General features: G+C 37.1%; 1 protein-coding gene across 1 annotated transcript in view; it reads left to right on the top strand.

The window, feature by feature from the left end:
- Positions 1-268: 268 nt before the first annotated feature.
- Positions 269-13,902, top strand: part of LOC108162045 — an 87,421-nt gene continuing 73,787 nt past the window's right edge. Inside the window, exons 1-2 of the mRNA XM_017296572.2 lie at positions 269-472; positions 1,751-1,939. The gene's annotated coding sequence lies outside the window, so the exon portion shown is untranslated. The remainder of the gene's footprint in view (positions 473-1,750; positions 1,940-13,902) is intronic.

A 13,902-nucleotide genomic window follows, 5' to 3' on the forward strand; every position in this document is an offset into this window, starting at 1 on the left:
CTTGTTAGACGCTGACCTACTGAACGAGTGAGCAATCTCTCGGCTCTCTTGTTGGGCACAAGACCTGTAACATAGTTCTAGGCGCTGTATCTGCAAATTGAGGAGAGAGCGGAAAGGTTGCTCTCTATACAGCATCCAGCCGAACCAACGTTCGGAACGAGTCGGAAGCAGTCGTTTCGGTTCGTATCGTAATACAACCCTGTCTAGCGAATTGGGATGCTGTTGCGCTTTCTCACTGTGGCTACGCTCAAAAGTTCGGTGTCTGGCTATTCGTGCGGTCGTCCTGCGGATTGTAAATTCTTCTCCCTCATAAACCGTGAATCCTTTGCGACGCGCGACTTTGGGCCGCTTGCGATTACCGGAATATATCACTTCCACTGCCGGAGAGTGATAGTTGTGCTTCAGGTTATACATTCGCAGACCAAATTAGACATGCGAATAAATTGTGCTGTGGCCCATAACTGAACCAAATGTGAGTTGATGGTTATCTCGCAATATTTTGTTTTGAAATAACTGAAACGTTATGCCTATGTCGCGTCCAAGAAGTTATATCCTATGATTTCCGATCTGGTTAGTTTGGTCGATTCCTTTAATTAGTGTTGAACAGTGAGCAGTAGGCACAAGTGTAGTGCCTGTACAGATTTGTGCACTTCTAATTATAGCTGTGTCGCTTCCAATTATCATACAATTCTTTTGAAACCATAGTTGTTACTATTAACCGGATACGTTGGAAGACGAGTTAAATGAGAAAAGGGGAAAATAAAAAAAAGTAGGGAAACGTGTAATCTTGCTACGGCAACAAAGCACCGGCTGTCAAGTGCGATTTGTCCAAATCATTAACGACTTCCTTATACGCAAGTCAAAGAAGAGGTTTTTACCCTTCAGCATAGGAACCCTGCAAGTATGTATGAATACGAGTATGTGGGTGTTGCTTGTGTTTCGCATTAGCATAATTAAAATTTGCCAAATGGCTGACGGCAAACACTAGACGCGGAGCAGAGCTCCATTAACTGGGTCTTCCAAAGTCAACATGGAGCGACTTGACCCATCGCAGGCCTTGTGCCACCGCAAAGCCTGAAACAGATTCTAATACGAGTACGCATATGTATTTAAGCACATGTGAAGCCCCCATGTGTGGGGGAATTCGTGTTTGTAATATCCTTGAACTTTATTGTTTGTACATCAGTGGTTTGCGCGCTCAGTGCGGGCTGGCTTCCAGAGCCACCGTGCCATTTCCTTGGTCCTGTTCTGTGGCGAATGTTTGTGTTCGTTCGCGTACTTTTTTATTACAAACTGTCAGTCGCAGCGATACATCGTTTCACCATTGAAAATATATGTGCGCATTTTTCAGACAGTTTTCAAAAAATTGTACTGTTTTTATTTTATATTGCAACTTTTTTTGTGGTACCCATAATACTGAAAACTTATGTCTGAAAAGTTTATCTTTTGTGTGGTTTGTGTCGTTAAATAGTAGCGTGGCATTATATTTGAGTTCTGTCTTTAGTTTTACTTGTTAAGACTAGATTGAGCTATATTTTATGTTGAATGTGTCAAGTTTCTAACCAACGAACTAACTAAGAATAGAAGAATAAGAAACTAAGAATGGCCATGATTTTACACATTTGAATATAGGGGATTTACATAGTAAACCAAATAAATATGTAAAAACTCAGCAATAAGATTTAGATAGCAGTTTTACTCACTTAATCCGGAGATTAATGTAACCGTTTTCCTTTTATAATTTCATCAGTGAGATACAATAAAATTATTTAAATCAATAAAGTGGTAGACAAAGAAATATATAGAAAGTGAAACTAAAACAAGAAACCAGGAAGTACTCACCGCCGCCGTATAACAGAACAGATCGAAAGATGGCTGTCGATGGCGATGCTGTCTAGATAATGCCACATGGAGACATTTCCTTCGAACGTGCCGTAACGTAAGTAGTAAGCCTTATTGTGTACTGTTCTTCGTTTGTTTTCATAAACTGTATTCACTGTTCTCGAAGCTCCAATTGACTATTGAAACCTGGAACTTAAATAAACTCTAAATATTAACTTAAATGTCGCAATTTCATGCAAAAAGAGTTAGTATCTTTTTTCCTATTTTGGGTGTTGTAAATATCTCACGTTTTTACTGAAAATGTTGGGTATTTTTTACTTTCACATAGCCTTGGTTCTGTGTTTGTAACTGATTTCACTGCTGGCCTTTCATCAGTCATGTTATCTTTGATCCCTTGTCTTTTTGGCAGTTCTGAGACACTGACACAAGAACCGTTAGTTCGGCAAACAAAAAGTGAAGGACCGAGGAGGTCAGCAAACATAATAAAAAAACAAAATGAAAAATGTTTAAGTACATTCGTGAGAAAGCGAACTCTAACCTTCTGAATACCCTTACACACTCGCATGTTAATAAACAAATACAAATATCTTGTCTTTATATCCTTCCGGGCGTTTTGATAGCGAAACTATGTACATATTGTGCATATACTAGCCTGAAAGTTAAGAAGCTGAAATGCTCCCTTCTGGGCATTGCGAACATTCAGATAAAACTTAAACGCCCTTCGGCAGGGTATAAAAATAGAATCAACTTCAAGCAAAATGAGGCAATAAAGATTTATCTTGAACGGACGGCCGCCAAAGCCAATGCAGCAGATTTGTCAAGGATTTGCGGCTGGAAGTTTATTTCGTTGGCTTTTGCTTTGGTCTACTTTTTGGTGTCCTCTGAAGGAATAAAGCAAACAGTATAGACTTTGTACATTGATTTCTTTTTTTGTGTGCGCTGTAAATGTAATCGATGATATCCCATTCAACGTGCATACATTTTAATTAAAGAAATAATGAAACACACGCTGAGTTTGTGTGCCTAAGGAAGTTGCACAGAATCCAAGCACTTTAAAAGAAATATTTCCGAGGGAATACGCTTGGGAGTTCAGAAGCTTAAGGTTCGCTTCTAGTCGCAGGCTTGGGGGTGAATGTGGGTACATATGTGTGTATATTCCTCTAAATGCTGCTGGTATCTAAATGCACCTACATATGTATGCTTGTATTTCAATTTATGTGTTGCGCCCTGGTCCGTTTTAGCATTACGAAAGTTTTCAGGAAAAGTTGGCCAAGCTTCGCACAAATATGACAGGGCCGGCAGAGCTGTGAGTTGACTGCTTATGACATCACTTAGGAAGAACTTCAAAACTCCGGTTACATTGGCAATTTCAGTTTCCAGTTGTAAAGTTTTCTTGCCCGGCTTTTAAGGCATGGACCAATACGGGTAGTAAATTGTTGCCTCTCACGGAAGAAGCACGAATGTAGTCTCCCAGCGATGTGCGACAGAGGCCAGAGATCTCATGCCCATCATAAGCCTGAAAGCCGAAAGCTCAGCCAAATTTTCATCCATAAAAGTACAGCCACATCAAATACCAATATGAGATTTATCGGCTAAGTATTTCATTGTTTCCCTTAAAATATGTCTTTCCTATTTTTGTCTGAAGGACCAACGAACATGTTTACGTTTATTTATAGTAGGGGGTACAAAAAGGGAGGTACGTGAAACCAAACAATAATCTCTTGTGTAATAATATGCAGGTACGGAATAAACTATTGAAGATATTTTGCTGTGTGGCAGGCGGGTAGCATCATAAATCAAAATACCATAGTCCAGTCTTTCGGCATGGCCATAGCTAAGGAAATAGTTTTTGTTTTGACTCAGAAAGCTTCGTTTTGTTTTGCTCATTCGATAAGAGAAGCCCAAATTCTGTGAGGCTCAAAACAAAGAGACCGAACCACAAACGCGTTAAGAATTATTGATGCCTCATTGCCTATTTGACACATTATCTAAATGTTCCTAGGGTAGTCGTACTGTGGCCCCCTGGTCTGGGCCTCAGCGCAAACTACAGCAAACCCCAGACACTGACAATAACTGAAGTTATTTGGTATGTCAGGCGAGTGGCTGACGCACAGGACGGTTTTTGACTCTTGTTTTGCTGTTGCTATGCTCGGAGATTCCTTAAAGATTTCCCAACTATTAATACGCGTTTCACGTCTGGTAAAACAATAATACTTGGGCTTGGGCTGACTTTAGTTTGGATTCGTGTGCAAATGTACTTGGCGAATTCCATACAAATGGAATATGTATCCTTTTATCCCCTCTTCTATCTAACTGTATTCTAAATCAGTTGCTTAAAGTACGAAATGGATGGGTGAAGATACTTTAATTCATGTCATCGATCCTTGGAATGCCTCAAATTTTTCAGACGAGCCTAATTATACGAATAACCAATTTTATTTGCATAGTTTATTATCATACAAGTTATATGCCTTTGGGGCATTCATTTATTCAGTCGTCCATTTTCTGAAATCTTTTCCCTGGTAAATTCATAATTTGAAAGGCAATACAAGAAAATCTGCATACAAAGTTAGCTGATTGAGGCTTAGGAAATCAATTTCCATTAGACCTGTAGATTAACTCTGGTTGAGTATTCCTTGAGGATTTGGTCGTTAAATGATAGTTTGCACCATTGAGGAGCTAAACGTGGCATGGAGTGTGAGGCAACAAGGGAGACATTAAACCACAGCTAAGCCAAAAAGAAAAAAGGCAACATCGTTCTTGTTGGTTTTTTGTTTGTGGTATAAATGGTTCATTGTAATACAAGTAAGCAGCTTACAATGCCTCGAACTCCGTCCGCTTGGTTTAATTCTTATCGCATCCGTACAGTCTAGCGATTACGTAATTGTCACGGAATATAACTGGGTAAACTGTGCCAACCTGTGAAAATAACACTTTTCACGGAAAGTATAGACAGTCCTTTCGGAAAAAATACCATCCGAAAACGTGAGCAACATACGAGTGGGAAATTCTCGTACATATGTAAGTACATATAGATGTACGTACATATATGCGGTATTTTGCTACATACCCGTACTATATGCCAATTTCTGATTTGTATTGTATAATTATTATTATTGAACAGTTATTATATTTGATTTTTATTGAATAATTATTATTATAATTAGTATTCTTGATTTTTATTGAATAACTATTATTTTTGATTTTTATTGAATAATTATTATTATAATTATTATTCTTGATTTTTATTGAATAAATATTATTCTTGATTTTTATTGAATAATAATTATTTTTGATTTTTATTGAATAACTATTATTATAATCGTTATTCTTGATTTTTATTGTATAATTGTTATTCTTGATTTTTATTGAATAATTATTATTTTTGATTTTTATTGAATAACTATTATTATAATTGTTATTCTTGATTTTTATTGTATAATAATTATTCTTGATTTTTATTGAATAATTATTATTATAATTGTTATTCTTGATTTTTATTGAATAATTATTATTTTTGATTTTTATTGAATAATTATTATTATAATTGTTATTCTTGATTTTTATTGAATAATTGTTATTATAATTGTTATTCTTGATTTTTATTGAATAATTATTATTATAATTGTTATTCTTGATTTTTATTATTATAATTCTTATTCTTGTCTTTTATTGTATAGTTATTATTATAATTGTTATTTTTGATTTTTATTGAATAACTATTACTATAATTGTTATTCTTGATTTTTATTGAATAATTATTATTATAATTGTTATTCTTGATTTTTATTGAATAATTATTATTTTTGATTTTTATTGACTAACTATTATTATAATTGTTATTCTTGATTTTTATTGTATAATTGTTATTCTTGATTTTTATTGAATAACTATTATTATAATTGTTATTCTTGACTTTTATCGAATAACTATTATTATAATTGTTATTCTTGATTTTTATCGAATAACTATTATTATAATTGTTATTCTTGATTTTTATTGAATAACTATTATTATAATTGTTATTCTTGATTTTTATCGAATAACTATTATTATAATTGCTATTCTTGATTTTTATTGAATAACTATTATTATAATTGTTATTCTCGATTTTTATTGTATAATTGTTATTCTTGATTTTTATTGAATAACTATTATTATAATTGTTATTCTCGATTTTTATTGTAAAATTGTTATTCTTGATTTTTATTTAATAACTATTATTATAATTGTTATTCTCGATTTTTATTGTATAATTGTTATTCTTGATTTTTATTGAATAATTATTATTATAATTGTTATTCTTGATTTTTATTGTATAATTGTTATTCTTGATTTTTATTGAATAACTATTATTATAATTGTTATTCTCGATTTTTATTGTATAATTGTTATTCTTGATTTTCATTGAATAACTATTATTATAATTGTTATTCTTGATTTTTATTGTATAATTGTTATTCTTGATATTTATTGAATAATTATTATTTTTGTTTTGTATTGTATAATTATTAATATAATTATTATTCTTGATTTTTATTGAATAATTATTATTTTTGGATCAAAACATTTATTATATAATTATCATTTTTCCTCTACGATTCTGGGTTTTCTGTTTTCTCGTATTTTTACAATTGTTGATGCCACAGATTTTCGCTCTTTGTGTGGGCGGGCGAAGTTTTGAAATATACTTGTAACAGTGACATATCACAGAAGTTCGGATATAAAATGTCGTTGCTCTAGCTCTTATAGTTTTTGAGAACTAGGCGCTGTTAGGGACGGACAGAAAGACAGGGCTCAATCGACTCGGCTATTGATGCTGATCAAGAATATATATATTTCATGGGGTCGAAAACGTTCCTTCTGTACGTTACACAAATCCATTTTCACCACAAATCTAATATACCCCTATACTCATTTTGAGTATCGGGTATAAAAATGATTATAAAAATTAGACAATTGATTTGTTTTCCGGATAAAATTATGTTTTTTTTTTAAATCGCCATGGAAAAGCTCTTAAACAGCAGCTAACTGAAAAGTTACTGCTGTGCCAGCACTTAAGTCCGGCACTGTACATGAGATTTAAAAGAATTTACTTGGTGAAATATATCCGACACTCCCTGACATTAAGACTCCTAGAAACAGGTAGTTTTCGACTAACGGGGACTCACTGCCATCGTAAAATTAGTACTACTATTAAGTAAGTACTTTCCCAGGTAGGAAGTATAGGGGCTTTCACTTCTTTCGCCAAAGATAGTTTGCCGTTTTTGTTTTGTTGTTATTTGCATTTTCCAGAGAGGTTCTACTTTGTTGCTACCTTTTTGTAGCCGTTTTGCGCGCTTTATCTGCTCGGCTATTACTTTTGATAAATGGCTCGGATGACTTAGTTTTTGGTCAGTGCTGTCAGCAGTTTAGCTCATCCCACAACATCGATGTATGAAGTATGTGTATGTTTTATGATACCCGATACGCCGTGTTGTTTTCTTTTCAATATTTTTTTGTTTTTAAATATTTTTATGTGTGCTTTTATACTTGCAAGATTCGCACAAACAAAAAAGAGGAATGAATGAGAAAAATTACTTTAACAAAATGTACGACGTCTGGAAGAAACGTTAGGAAATACACGCTTTCACATAATTCACTCATACGAATCCAAAAAAGAAGAGAAACAACCAAATAAAATGAAATTATGCGGGTGGAAAACCATAAATTGACTTTTGGATCAACGCAGAAAAAACAAAATAAAACTTTTCGGGTGCCTTTATGCGTGGATGTGTTTGTAAGTTTTACGGTATGGCCGCTTTGATCTACCGCATTAATATTTTATTTGGTCTCGTATGTTGTGTGAGTTTGTGGGCTCGGAAGACTTCTGACGTGACTGCCTGGCGTACAGATATACAGATGTATGTGTATCTTGCAAATTGTCTTGTCAACAAAAAGAATCCCATGGAACCGGGAATGAAACAAAGCTTATCACTTTCCCGCCCGAGACCCGCAGATGTCAAGTAAGCAGCATTGAAGCGTGAAACAGCGGTGGCTTTCGTCCTCTTTTCAACATTTAATATATAATTTCAGTTTTCCATTGAGCTGTATGAATGGCTTTGACCATTTTCCACATTGCTGATTTTATTGGGTATAGCTAAGGTTGTCTTTATCGTCTCTCTCTCTCTCTGTCGACTTATCGTCTCTATTGGCTTAAATTGTTGCCATTTTTTCCACTACTTAGCTATAACTTTTAAGTCCGTTTGAAGTCAGACTTTGTACAATCTGAATTCGATAATCTAATGTAGTTTTTAACGCACTCGGCGCTTGACTTTTTTGTTGATTGATTGGCAGTGGTGGCATAAGGACATCACCGGGACATTTTTTTTGCAGGCATTAAAATGTACGCAATACGAAATTCCTTTGTTTACAAATGGAATGGAAGCATATTTTTATGGGCCAGCCCCCTTATGTGCTTAGGTCTTCGACTTGATTCGTATTGATTTAATAGCATGTCATCATGATTTTGCGTAGGCCTAAACCGGTGCCTTTTTCTGCCTTTTCTCGACTGTCTGTGCGTGTATGTGGCGGGGGTATTTTCAATATATTTCCTTCATTATTTTCTATACTTTTTATCGCTTAGTGCCCACCATTCAGACACTTGACAGTTCGAAAGTCAGCAATCAGTTTTAGTCAGTTTAAGTCAATCAAATGATGCTTTAAATAGGCAATCAACGTCAACAGCCCACGGTCTCTTAAATTATTATTTCCAGGCTTTTTTTCAATTCAGCAAAGTCTAAAAAAACTATACATTGGAGTGACTATATATACTCCTCTCTTAATTTATTCGACCCTATATGGGTATGAAAATATCAAGGCAATTACTCTATAAATAAACTACGAGCCCTAAACCGACTGCAGTGCTAAGATTAGCCATTAGGCGAAACCATAAATCAAGCACGTTGACCAACATTAAAGAACTCAACTTAGTTACGGGCCATAAATATCAATAAACACGTAATAAAGCTGCAATTTTGGTTAAGCGCTGAAAAGAAGTTTTGTCCGTCTATGGTGTTTTTTCTCTAGCAAAAGGACATTCAGCACTTTTGTTTAAGAGTACCACGGTAATGGTTTTCTACTATGTTTTCTAAGGTGCTCGTCCTCCAAGTAGAGGCGGAGTATGTACAGGAAATTGAGTACACTCTCAAGCATAGAGGTCTAAGTTTATTTACTCTAACATACAAGGTACAAATAGTCTCAAAGAAGTAGTAGTCTCTGCAGGGCTCTAGTCCTTAGAGAATAGAGAAGAGAATACAATCTTCCCACTTACTGAATATTTAATCAAACCAGTAATTATCTAATTGCGTTTATGCCATTCGTGGGATTTTAGGTATGGCGGCGTTGCTGAAGCGAAAATTATCGACCATATTTCGTATATTAGTAATAAATAAGACCAAAAAAGAAAAATAACATCGCAGGAGCAACATAAAGCATTCCCTTTTGTGAGAATCGTTTTTTTACACTGCCAAAGTTTTCACAGGCTCACAATAATTTATTAGCGAATCAGCCAAATGTGAAAGCCACGAGCAAAAACAGGCACAATAACAACCACATTGCCAGACCCAAATGGGAAAAGGAAATTTCAATTTCTCCTTCCCTTTTTCTTTCATGATCGCCCCTCCCCCTCCCCGAAAAGTTACCGCATACCGTTCTGTGGAAACTTAATTTTGCAATTTAATTACACGCCCAGGCAGAAAAGGAAAGAAAATTATCTAAAATATGGATATATGCTAACTGAAAATGTATACCCAAAAAATGCTAACCATTCCGGGTTGGGAAATAGTAGTAGGTTTTCTGGTGCTCAATCAAGCGCTGACCCCGCCAAAATCGGTAGAACGACCTTTGGGTAAAGTTTTAAGAAACGTTTTACCTTCGTGTTGGCCACTTTTAGCCTTCCGTACAGGGTCGCTGGTTATCTGGCAAGTCGTTCGCCTTTACGGCGGTAATTTGTTGTTACACGTGGTGGCCGTTGCCTTTTGGTATCTGGGTTCTCTTGGATAAGTGGGACGCATCATTAGTCGCTGGACGTTGATTTGCCGTCTTCCTTTTGGCCTGCGATTCATTATTAATTGGCCACCGCCAAAAGTTTTCCGCCTATTTGCTTTACAAGTTTTTCTTTTAAACTTTGGTGCTCTCCCGTTGGTAGGAGTATTTCAATTATTAACACTTGTGCGTTCCGCCACGTTCCTCTAAATAATTCAATATTTTAGAGCAATTTCGGCTTTAATGTTGCGGTCTCCATAAATGTTGAATAAATATTTTCAATTTAATTAAAAGTTAGCCTTTTTCATTGGTGCGGTGCGGACAGTGTGCGGGTGAATGTTTGCCACAATGGGTGGCAGCTACAGTTGTATGTGGGAATTACAGCCGTACGAGATGGGGATAGCATCCACAATGGGATAAGGACTAAGAAAGCACCTTTAACAGGTGGATTGCACATATGTGCTGAGTAATATTCGGATAAACAAGTGCATAAAAACATATTTTATATTACGATCTCAGATAATAAATTATGAATACTTTAACATTGGCAATAGGCCATTCTAAATGAAAGATTACAATGGATATTTAATTATACATTTTTTAATTATCAATTATTCAATGCAAGCCTAATAAAACAAATTTATTGAAAATTAAATTGATAAAATGAAAAAGTTGGAGCTGCAAAAAATACACATAATTAATAATTCCCGTTTTGTTCGAATTTAATTAATTTTGGTCTCCTCCCAGGCCTTCCCATGAAGCGGCATTTAATATTAAGATATTTCAGTGCTGTTTCAAATTGATTATAGTTTCTGCTGTTGGCAAACTATTTCTGAAGTAGTGCTGGGGCAGAAGGCTCAGGGCAATACGCAGCCTTATTTCTGAGCCCTGGGCTTCAGTGAACGCATCTGCAGGACGCGATGCATTCATTAGGGCTTTAATTTGCTTAAAGCTACTTTAACTGTTGCGCGCGATGCCTGGCCGTGTGCAGCGGTAGCGGCAAATGCAAACAAAGCGCTAGCAGTAGTTCGTCCCCAGTCGTTGTCGTCGAGGACGCCAACAGCAATAATAAACATCAATTGCCTAATGCAAACAACCGCAGGAGCTCTCCGTGCCCCGCTCAGTTGTTGTGCACACACGCATACTTATACTTATGCTCGTATTCATAGACGCTCTCGCTCTCGCTCTCCGCTCTCTGCTCTCCTCCGCTCTCCTCCGCTCTCCACCGCTTCTATGCTGCTATACCACTGTGTTGTTTGCATTTTTGTTGCTGCAAAAACGCAAAAAGTGCTCTGTAAATACGCAACGAGACGCGTCGTATAGTATTTGGGCAGTCCTTGCGCTCTGGCCCCACGTCCCCCCGCCCGGCTCGCCTATAATTGTGTGTGTGCGTGTGTGTGTGTGTGTGTCTGACTGTATGTGTGCCAGCGTCTTTTTATGAACCTGTTAACAATCTAACGACCTTTTTGCCCGGCTAACTCATTGTTGTTGCTTTCCTTCTGTATGTCGAGTGGCAAAAGGTTGGCGTTGTCGGTGGAGCTCGTCAAATGTTTGAGCTCGGCAAATATTTGCATACTTGGGCTGCTCATGAAAATTACATAATTTGATTCCAACAAGAGCAGCATGTGGTAATGTGATTTTTGCCTGAATAAATGTAGGCATGTATATGTATGTACACTCGTGTTTACGATATGTCTGCATCTGCATAGATTTCGGTGACAGTTTCTTCTGGGAAATCTCCTTTTGAAGCATAATCCTGATTTAGCAGTACGAGTATTTATTTACGAGTACTAATCTGTTCACATATTTTTCGTCGAATAACCTAAGCTTGGTAATCATTTTCTATAAAAAGGTGGATTCCAGTCCCTAATAAATATTAAATAAGAGCAATGGGGTGCACAGCGTACTTGGCGCACAAATATTGCATAAGCCTATTTTGCCTAAGAGCTACTCCTAAAAGCATGCATCTCAGCATTTCAGGATCCGGAAAACTTACGTGGCTGCTGGTCCTTAGGCCAGAGGCAACTCGGCCGGCAATGGAAGGCAAGACAAAGCTCATTGATTATTCATTGTATTCAACACAGAAGTGTTTATGTGGCAAGCGGCGAGCCCCCAACCATCTCTAAGAGCATCTCCTTCGGCCACAAATTGGCCAACAGCAAGAAACATCAGAAAAGGGACAAAAACCTGACAAAAAATATGCAAATTTAACTTGTTCCCAGCATAAAAATAAACTTTTAGTCAACTTCTAGTTTTAGGTCTCACATACATATGAGATACAAACAAAATGTGAATATTGTAAACAGATTTTTTCGACCGAAGCTGATTATATTGGGCTGCGGCGTGGGAGTGGCCACCGGACATGCCATCCCTGTCCTTGTTCTTGTCCTTGTTTATAATTGCTACTCTTGTTACACCGCTCCACACGTGCTCAGAGCTGGACTCGGGCTGAAACTTCTGTATCGGCATTGCTGGGCATCGGCAGGCATTGTATGATTGCTAATGCTAAAATTGTAAAGCTTATTTGATCGGGACGCACGTACTCGGACCGACTGTTCCCTTGGAGACGGCTCTGTGTGTGTGTGTGTGTGTGTGTGCTTGTGTCGGACCTTCTGCAAATCGTTATTGAACTCTTGAACCCAAATTGCACCCAGGGTGATCACACTCGAATGTGCGACTGTATACGAAGCACTTTGTTTTTAAACAGAAAACGGCATGCGGTGAGGCCTTTGGGAAATGGCTGCTGCATATGGGAAATAGCAGTAGTGATTTGTTTTGTAATTTGTATGCAGAAAAAAGACTGATTCGCTGTTGAGTCCCATTGCACAGGCACTCATTCAGCTAGTTTTGGGACTCTAGTTGTAAAACTTATATGCTTAGAGCACCCAACGCAAGCACTCAACTTGTGAACATATTTTGGTCACTTCAAAATCAAAAACAACTCGCATAACAACAAAATTGTACCTAGGAAGCTATACGGTATCCGTGTGTTTTTCAAACGCCACAACCCGATTGGCGAAAACAAAATACCAAACAATTTTCGGTGGAAAACAAAAATGAAGGGCCAGCCCGGGCCGATACTCAAAATAAATATGTAATTTCTCGGGTGCGGTGCGTATGGGCCTATGGATATGAGCAATGTTGCCCTTTCGGTCTGCTTCTGTGAACAAAGTAAACAATAGTCCCATTGTTTAGGGTCTAATTTTAGTTTGGGGCTTGCAGCAAGTCCAGAATATAATTTGCATTTCTATTGAATGGGACGGAACGGGGCGGAACGGGACGGTCGGGACCTAAGGGACTTTCTCAAGTGCGGGTTTGAAGTACAATATAAGCAATGAAAAATTGTTGAACAGCTATCAGCATGTATCGCCATGCATATATTAGGTATTCGGACTTGTTGTTTGCCCGACTGAGATTGTATATTACAAAGGGCTTTCCGTCGGCTATGTTTCATTCAAAGAGCTCGGAATCCTCACAGATAGTTGTATACTACTTGTTGTACCATTTCGATACTTATTCTGGAGCCCTTTCTTCTGCAAACACAACTGCACATGCAATATTATGAAAACAGTTTCACGGAAATGTCGACAGAGGAAAAGAAAATATATTCAGCCAAGCGAAAAAATTCACAATGGCCCGCAATAATAAATGATAATTGATAATAACATTTTGCTACCTTCCTTCCGCCGAAAGCTGCAGAGAAAAGCGAATGAAAATGAAAAGCGAAGCGAAGAAAGATGAAATACAACAAGTATGTAAAGGAAATCAATAAAAATGATGGCGACAACATTTGGCCACAATTTCAATTCCGTGGCGCCCGGCACAGTGCTCCGAAACCGAATGGAACGAAAGGAAGCCAAGAACATTTTAGCAATTTCCGCTGCTCCCTTGGAAGCGAAAATTTTCATTTTGCCGCTGTCGCAACTCTCCTCAATGTACGACCACGCCACTTCTCAGACACCTACAGCATTTCTATGCGACTGCACACCGCGGCGACAAAGTTAGACGAAATGTCATCATTTCCGATGGGAAACT

Source organism: Drosophila miranda, chromosome 4, assembly GCF_003369915.1.
Source record: "Drosophila miranda strain MSH22 chromosome 4, D.miranda_PacBio2.1, whole genome shotgun sequence".
NCBI lineage: Eukaryota > Metazoa > Arthropoda > Insecta > Diptera > Drosophilidae > Drosophila > Drosophila miranda.